This window comes from Solanum pennellii, chromosome 11 (assembly GCF_001406875.1).
Source record: "Solanum pennellii chromosome 11, SPENNV200".
Classification (NCBI taxonomy): domain Eukaryota; kingdom Viridiplantae; phylum Streptophyta; class Magnoliopsida; order Solanales; family Solanaceae; genus Solanum; species Solanum pennellii.
In genome coordinates, this window is record NC_028647.1 from 13,879,352 (window position 1) to 13,889,106 (window position 9,755).

The 9,755-nt window shown below is 30.8% G+C and overlaps 1 long non-coding RNA gene across 1 annotated transcript; it reads left to right on the forward strand.

Annotated features, from left to right (window-relative positions):
• The first annotated feature begins 8,015 nt into the window (after positions 1-8,015).
• Positions 8,016-8,661, forward strand: LOC107004241. Its single transcript, XR_001454710.2, has 2 exons — positions 8,016-8,115; positions 8,233-8,661. It is a non-coding gene; the product is annotated as an uncharacterized LOC107004241 (long non-coding RNA).
• The last annotated feature ends 1,094 nt before the right edge of the window (positions 8,662-9,755 follow it).

Sequence of the window (9,755 nt, forward strand, 5' to 3'; positions counted from 1 at the left end):
CGCGATGGATACTATAATTCGAGGGACGTATCACGCGCCGCGATGGTTAGTAATATCGAGGGTCGTGTCGTGCGCCGCGACAGATGCATGGACAGATATGTCCCCCATGGGTCCCGGACTGAGAGACAGCGAGTGTGTATCACTAGGTCAGACATGCATCATTATACTTGACATTGCATTCCATTGCATTGCACATACTTATCATTAGTGAACTTGATATTGTGTTTTGCTGATCTTCTGGTTGCCTTTCTGTTGAACTTGTGATTGATCAATATTGAGCTTGTTATTGCGGATATGTAATTTGTTGAAGTATTGTTGTTGAGGATATGTAATTTGTGAAAGTGTTGTTGTTGAGGATATGTAATTTATCTAAGTGTTGTTGTTGAGCTACGTGCTACGTGCTATTTCATCCCCTTAGCTTGTGTTTAGAGGTTTACTTGCTGAGTACCGTGTGGTTTGGTACTCACCCCTAAGGCTGGCAAACGGACCGGTTTTTGGCCGGTCCGGTCCGGTTCCAATCCGGTTCCCGTACCGGTCCATCTGGTACCGGTTGAACCGATAAGGAACCGGTCTTTTAGTATACAGGACCGGGTACCGGACCGGTTCCTGGTTTTTTATCCGGTAAAACCGGTTCGGTAAGAACCAGTTCCGGTCCGGTCCGATCCGGTAAGAACCGGTTTAGCCGGTTTTTTTATTTTTTATTTTTATATTTTTAATGTTACCGTTTTATATGACCGTTGGGCCCTTCTAGCCGTTGGGCTGGGGCCCAAAACGGTCAAATATGACCCCCCCCACCCCCTTCTAACCCATTTACATTATAAATATACCATTTTTTTCCATTTTAAATCACAAATTCAATACTTATACAATCTTATACAATCTCTCAAAGTCTCAAACTCTCAATTATAAATCTCTCATAAATTATTAATTATTATATTGTGATATTGAGTTGAAGTTTGAATTTCGGAAGCTACAATCGGCATCTATCAAATCCGGCTTTCGTTATACGTCTACATTTACGTAGACGTTTGGTACATTCGTTCCAACTATTAACTTTAATTGTTATTTGTTTATTAATTTAGTTGTTTTATCTCTTTTATTATATTATTTTGCTTGTTTTTCTCTTAATATTTAATTGTTTTAAATTTTAACATGAATTCGGAAAGAAATAGTGGTAAAAGACCAATGTCGGAATTAAAAAATAAAAAGGGAGGAATAAATAGTTCTTGTTCTAAAAATTTGCCACCTAGATATTTAGTTAATACTAATGATTATACTTGTGTTAATGAAACTTTTTTTACGTCACCAAGACCTATTGAATTTAATTCTGAAAATGAAGTAGATCATGAGTCTTTAAATAGACATTATACTAATTTTGAAGAAGAATTAGAAGAAGAAGTAGAAATAAATGAGGAAGATGAAGAGACCCCTACCCCGACTAGTCCGGTTACCGAAGTCCCTTCTTTACCTACTTTTTCAAATGTCGCCGCCGTACGTGTTAAAAGATCGTTAGTATGGAAATTTTTGATACAAAATGAGGAGAAAACTACTGTTACGTGCACTAAATGTAAATTGATAATGAAACATGTAACTACGGGTACGCAAGGGGGAACGGGACGACTAAGAACACATTTACGAAAGTGTAATAAAGAATTTGCTCGCCTAGATGATATAGAAAGAGCTAATAGAAATGGAACACCCATACCCGAAAGTTCTATGGGTGTTGGAGGTTCTAATATGGTTCAAAGTGTATTAAATACGTCTAACCCGGCTAGTCGAAGCACACACCGCACATATAGTAAAGAAAAAGATCGTAGAGAATTAGCTAAAATGGTTGCTGTTTGTGGTTTACCTTTTTCATTTCCTTCTCATCCTGGTTTTGTTCATTATATTCGAGAATTATATAACCCAGATTATGAAGGTATTCCAAGAAATACAATTAAAAGTGATCTTTTTAAATATCAAAAAGAATATTCTCATTTTCTTTGTTGTTTATTTGCTTATTATGATGGTAGGTTATCTATTACTTCTGATATGGGACGTAGTCCTAATGGTAACGATTATTTTACACTTACTGTCCATTGGATTGACCATGAATGGAACATGCAAAAACGAATATTAGCGTATAAATATGTTGAAGAAAATAAAACCGGTTCTTATATAGCATCAAAAGTAGGCTCTATTTTACAATATTATGGAATATGTGATAAAATAATGAGTGTCGCTTTAGATAATGCTTCTAATAATTTAAGTGCCGTTGATTATTTAAAAATTAGACTTTGTCCAATTGATAATAGTTGTTTTCATATTAAGTGTGCCGCACATGTTTATAATTTAATAGTAAAAGATGGTATTTCTCAATTTGGAGTTTCTTGTGAAAAAATTAGACTTGCTTGTAATTGGATTTTTAAAGCTAAAGTAAAAGCTAGAATTACTGAATTTAAAAATCGTTGTAATGAATGTGGACTTGCATATAGAAAAATTCCAAAAGAAATATGCACTAGATGGAATTCTTTATTTGAAATGCTTCAAGTTGCTTATGTTTATCAAGAACCGCTACAATTAGTTTTTAATGCTCATAATGCGGATCCGAATTTAAGAATTGGCTTTGAAGATTGGCAAAATGTTGAAGAACTGATTGATTTTTTAAAAGTTTTTTATAAAGCAACAAATGAATGTTCTGGTCAATACTATCCTACTATTTCTTCTGTTTTAGTAAACATTTGTGCTATTTCAATTGAATTTGCTAAATATAAAGGAAAAGAACATTTTAAAGATTCAGTTGCTTTTATGATTGAAAAATTCAAAAAATATTTTTTCCCTATTCCTCAAATCTATTTGACTGCTACTACTTTCAACCCAAATTATAAATTAAGAGGTGTTCAAAGAATGGTTGAAAAGATTTATAAAAATTTAGAAATTAAAGATGATGAAACTCCTAGTGTTGAACAATGTAAAAGTAGCATTTATACAAAAGTTAAAGATTTATATAATGCATATAAAGTTATGGAAAAAAATATTCCAATAGTTGAACCTTCATCTTCTAAGCCTAAAAGTGATGATACAGATGACATGATGGATGAATATCTTGAGCTTGAAAGTGATGATGAAACTAATAATGATTTTGATTTATATTTCAACCAGGCACGGGAAAAGATTAGGCGTGACGAAGGAGAACTTCAACCTCGAATATTAAATTGGTGGAAGAATCGTGAAAAACAATTTCCGACACTTTCTAGGATTGTTCGAGATGTGCTAGCGATTCAAGCATCATCGGTCGCTTCGGAGCAAGCCTTTAGTGCAGCGAGATTTATGATTGGAGATCATCGATATTCATTAGCAAAGGACAGTTTGGAAATATCGGTGTTGTTTCGAGATTGGGTCAATGCCGAAAGAAGAAACACCGGACTACCACTATTAAGTAGCCATATAGAAGACCAAATAGATGAAATATTTGGTGAGAATAGTGATGATGGCATGGAAGCAATGGACGAAGAACGACAAATGCCAATTCCAAAAAATCTTTCTTTTCAAATGATACAAAATTTACAAAAAGAATTTAGAAAAAATTGGAATTGTTAGTATAATAATTACTAATTTACTATTCAATTCCTCCTAAATTATGTACTCTTATTCTCTTTCTAATATTTGTATTGTATAATTTATTTATTTGAATAAATATACGGCTATTCGCCTTGATTTTTTTCTTTTATAATAGTCTCTTCTATTTAATTCATGTCTTTTTATAAATTTAATTTTTAATTATTTTAATAAAAGTTTATATTAAAACTTTAAATTCAATATAAACTTTAAAGTTTAAATGTAATTTCAAACTTTAAATTCAATATAAAGTTTAAAAAACTTTAAATTCAATATAAAACTTTAAATTCAATTTGAAACTTTAAATTCAATATAAACTTTAAAATATAAATTTAATTTCAAACTTATATAAAGTTATAAACTTTAAAGTTTTCAATTGAATTTTTAATATAAATATATAATATTATATAATAATTAAAATAATTAAAATTTAAAAAAAAAAAAGGAAGAACCGGTAAGACCCGGTTCCAAACCGGTCCAATCCGGTTCCAAACCGGTTACTCATGGACCGGGCGGAACAGGGAGACTTTTCCGGTAAAATCCGGTACCGGTAAGAAAATCCGGTAAGAAAAAATTGGTACCGGTCCGGTTACCGATAAAACCGGTCATGTTGACCCGGTCCTGTCCGTTTGCCAGCCTTACTCACCCCTTGCTTCTACAAATTTTTTTTGTAGTTTATGAGCCTGGATTTTTGTTGTACTTGTCATTCTCTTCTTTTCCGAGGCTTCTTGGAGATTTGTGAGGTAGTTGTTTTCATCTCAGCAGACTTTCTTCTCCATAATTATGATCTTGTTCTATTCTAGAAACAAGTTCATTAGAGACTTGAGTTTTTCTTTTGGATCAATTGTAATACTTTAGAGGCTTGTACACGTGACAACCAGGTTTTGGGGGTACTTTTAAGTAACTTATAAATTTTCCGCATTTTATTGTAATTTTAGACTGACTTGTCTTGGTGGATAAGACGAGTGCTCTCACGCTCATTTTTGGGTCGTGACATATATTCAAGTGATAATGCGTCAAATCTTACACTATTCAACAACACATCATAAGTGTTAAGTCTAATTCCATAATAGGGAAGTGAACAATTATCGATAACTATTTCAATTACGAGTATTTGTATTGACTTGTTCACCATATAATAGTAGATAAGGACTTTATTGAATCAAGCTTCAATCACCGTAATAAAATTAGGTAGAATATATTCATTACCGATAGATTACAAATTTACTATTTTATCTTCTTTGTCTATGTAACATTTTTAAGTATTGTGTTAAGAATTCTAATCTTTAAAATCCTTTTAGGGTGGAATCTTCCCGAACATTTATGCTGATTTATTATTTTATCACTCTATTAGCTTGACATTATGGGTGATCTCATGTAATTGTGTACGTACGTATTTGTATTAATATATATTAATTATAGAAGACGTGGACTTGGAGTTGGGGCTTGGGCTTGGATCGAAACTTAAAATAAATATTTCATCTGTAGATAAGAATTTTTTTTACAGACAAGAGTAACATATATAGAAATAAGGGTCATATGATACACATATATTTGTAATGCGATAAAAACTGTACAAAGAAGGTCAAAAATTAAAGAGACCAAAATAGAAGACGGCGATAATGATAGTTTATGTACACTCAATAATAATATTGTGATGATCGTTTTTAAGAAATCTCTTCACAATATCTAGGCATGGTTGCAAAACAGTATTAGTTCATGCTTCGTCAAGATCTTCTTCTCTATATTCTTTGAAAACGTCCGTAGCAACAATATGATGCACCGACCACATTTTCTCGCTTATTAATCGTTGAATCTTGTCACGTTGGTTACAAATTAATATACGAGTATTACGCTTGATTCTTGAAATTGAAGCTTGAAGAATCATCTGCTTTGATTCATCATCTCCGTCGATATTTTTTTCTTCCCTTAAATATATGTCCATTTCAGGGACACCGATGGACCGTCGGATTCCTTTGGTGTAATCTGCATTTGGAATGAAAATCAGTCGCACCTGATCCACTAGCCCTACATGCAACACAAATTTAAAGAAGAGTTTTATTTAGTAGAACATATATTTGATAACAAAAAGTATTATTAAAAAAATTATATAAGAAAAGTTTTTAGCTAGTTGCATGATAGTATAGCTTTATTGATACATAAAATAATTACAAAAATTACCTGCTTTGACCATTTGATCAAACCTCATGTCAACTTTACGGTTCAAGACTGATTGCTCAACATCAATCCAAATAAAGCAACTATCATACTTATATCACACGAGTGATACCCACACTAATCTACAAAAATGCAATCATTACTAGTTTATTTATTATTTATTAAAATCAAAATTAAAAGATTAAAAAATTTTAAAAGAAATTTCTTTACTTTTGAAAAATAAAAATAAAATCTCTTTTTTTATGAAATGAATTTATTTTTATAGTTTTAAAATATTTTAAAATAAAAAATAATTTTAAACTATGCGAAAGGTGCAAACTGCCCTCTGTTTGTACCTTGGTCCAAAAATACCCTTCTCATTAATATTTTTGTTCAGAAATGCCTTTATTGATATTTTGGGTAAAAATGTTCGTTTTTTCAAATAAATACATTATTTATTTTCTTTTTAACACATTCTTATTCTAATAATATATTCTTGAATTAGCAAATGTTTATCTTCAATTAATAAAATAAAAAATAAAAATATTATTTTATTATAATTATTTGTTATGGTTATATAAATATAAATTAATGATGAATATACTGTGATTTTATCCATATGACATATATAATCTGTCGAGATGGTACATAAAGGTACTTTTATTTTAATGAGAAAATGGTATAAATCCCCTCCAATCTATACCCGAAATTTCAACTATACACTCATACATCACGGGTGTCCTATCACCTCCCTAAATTGTTTAAAACAAGAATTATTACACCCCTAAAACGTCATAATCACATCTATGCTAATGGGTGAGACTCACTCTCTGCAAAAATTTTATCTACAACTTTTTTTAGTTCTTTTTCCTTTTTGATTTATTATTTAAAAAATAATTTAATGTCAAAAAGTCAAAGTTTATGAATGTATTTTGGATCTTTAATTTGAAACATATTGTTGATAACATAAATGGTTGTTAATTATTTGAAGTTGAATACATTGAGTTTGATTGAGTTTATGACTGTGATTTTCAAATTAAAGAAACACGCAAATTTTTATGAAAATTGACGATCTTGAAATCTCCATTAAAATTAGTTAAAAAGCTTGAACTAACAATTTGACTTGCCACAAATGAGCACCATTTTGAATGGGTAATATATCAAAAGGTTGAAAACGTTGAGAGAAGCTTATATCTAAAATTTAAGAAAATTTGGAGATGATTTAGGGTGGTTTTGCATCAAATTTCAAAGCAATGGAATGAAGAAGATGAAGAACAAAAGCTAACATTTCAGATGCGTAGGAAAAGGAAAAATTATTAAAATTAGCCGTGAATTTGTTGGGTATTAAATATAAGATAAAAAAATTATCTTAATATTCAAAGTTTATTGAAGAAAATCATTTGGGTGTTCACTTATTAAGCTTATCCAAGCTTAATTTACTTTGATTTTTTTTTAAAAAAATCTTGGTGCATGTATCAAAGATTTTTGATATATAGTTCTTGATTTTGGAGAGTAATGGATAAAATTGCTATAAATAATTTTGATTATCAATTAATGTAGTGATAGGAATGATTTCAAGATGGTGAAGACTTTTGGTGGTGCCATAGATTTGATTTATGTTGTTGTGAAGAAGAAAGAAAATTAATAAGAAATGAATAACTAAAAATACACATTTACTATTTGTGTTGGTTCTCACTCTCTCTAAGAGTGTGAGATACACTCACTGTGCCACGTAAGCTAGAGAGTAAATTATTTTAGTTTTAAACAATTCAGGGGGATTATAAGACACCCGTGAAGTTAGAGTGTGTAGTTGAGATTGGAGGGGTTTTAGACCATTTTCTCAATTTTAATTGATAAAATGAGATTAAAGAGGAAAACAAGTGTTTCCTACATTTTTATTTATTAAAATGAATTTAAAAGAAAGGAAACAAGATCATAGTTCTTTAATAATTTAATCAAGAAAAAAATGTGGATGGAAAGATAAAAATATATACTTATTCAGAAAAGGACATTTTTGACCCATTTTCATAATTATAAAGGTATTTTTAAACAAACTATAAGACATTTTTTAATCAAAATATTAATAACAAGAATATTTTTTAATCAAACAATAAACAAAGAACATTTTAATTTATTTCACATGAGAACTTGTTTTTTTTTAATGGGGAACCAACAAGAGAATGTCAATCTAATTAATATTTGCGTGCATTATTATAAAGTTACAAAGTCATTGAATTTTCAGGTGTTTGTACTATTAGCTCTCTCATTTAATGGGGAACCAACAAAAGAATGAGACGTACCTATCTAATTACTGTGAGAATATGACTATTCACACAGTTGCTCTTCTCCTTTTATTTGGTAAGTTTTTTCTCATTCTTCTTCTTTCTTTTCACTTAATTACTTTTATAATCAAGCAACATTTTAACATTTTAGTATTGCTACATAATTAACTTGACTATTTATGTTGTACGACAGGAATGCTTTTTGCTTGCTAGTGATTTCGAATATGCAAACGCCAAGGCCTGCACAAAAGAATGTGACACTCGAATTGATTATGAGCTTTGCCCAGCTTTACAAACGAAAAGAGTTGATCAACTATGCACCAACTGTTGTGCGGGTAAAAAGGAATGTTTTTATCTCAAGGCAGATGGAATATTTATTTGTAAGGGAGAATCTGAAGGAGAAAATAATCTCCAGAAAAGCAATGTTGCTATTTCTTAATCTGCAAGTACTCTATGTATGAAATGAATAAAAGCGCATTATATTATGCTGTGGAGATTTACCACGACTTGTACTATGTAATATGTAATATTGGTTGTGGAGCTTTACCACAACTTGTGCTACTTGAGTATGTTTTTGTTTAATAGTATAAATGGAAGAGTACTAGTTTGTTCTACTTTTAAATTTAATATAGGTTTCTTTTCCATATTTTCTCTTTCTTTTAATGGGTTGTTATGACACAAGACTCATGGTTCATGTAGCGTTATGACACAAGAGTCATGGTTCATGTAAAATTCAAGTGGTGGATCAATATGTTTTCTATTATTAGTGTATTGGGTCTCGTTTTTGTCACGATTCAAAAATGGACGGTTTGACACTCATTTTATCTCATCAAGATAAGTTAATCTAAAATTCAAACATTTTAATAAAATGTGAAATCTTTTTAATAAATTTGAAAATACCCTCAAAATATGGTTGTCGCGTGTACAAATTTCTAATGTGTGTTGGGTTTAGCAAGTGTGAATGAGAAAAGAAAAGAGAGAGAATATGAAAAGTGAGGGAACTATTTTGGAGGGAAAATGAAAAGTCAATTGCAAAGTACAAATGAAAAGTCATTTCTCCCATATCGGCAAAAAGAAAGGGAAATTGTTGTCCTTATATAAGGAGATACTTCCATTACTTCTTAAAGAGCTAAGAAGAAGATGCCCCCTCGCGCCATCGTTGTCGCTCGCTCGGCTTCGAATTTGATTGATAAATTTTTTGGACAAAATTTCTTTAATCAGTTTTTGTTAAACCAAATAAATCCTGTTAATATTATCTCTTATAAATTTGCGAGTAACGGTAACATTCCGAAAAGTTGTTACTCTTTCCGAAAAGTCGTTACTTTCCAAAAAGTCGTTACTTTCCGAAAAGCCGTTATTTTTCTAACAGACACATTTTCTCCGAAAAGTTGTTATTTTTTCCAAAAGACAAAACTTTCTGGACAAAACGGGTCTGAACAGATTTCTCTAAACAGACACGTTTCTTGCTGAAAATGCTATAAAAGAAAGTCAATTTTCGATTTTTCAAACATTGAAATTTTCCTTCTCTACATATATTTTTCTCTCAAATAAATCAAAGTGTCGATCGACTGAGTCTGTCTGACTTGTTGCTGTTCTGAAGTTCGTTGAAGTTAAAGAACTTTGAGGTACCGCTATTTCTTTAACAGGTTTAATCCGTTTTATCTTGGGAGAAATTAATCCATAACCTTGGATACAGTGAGGGGATTAAATTTCTTA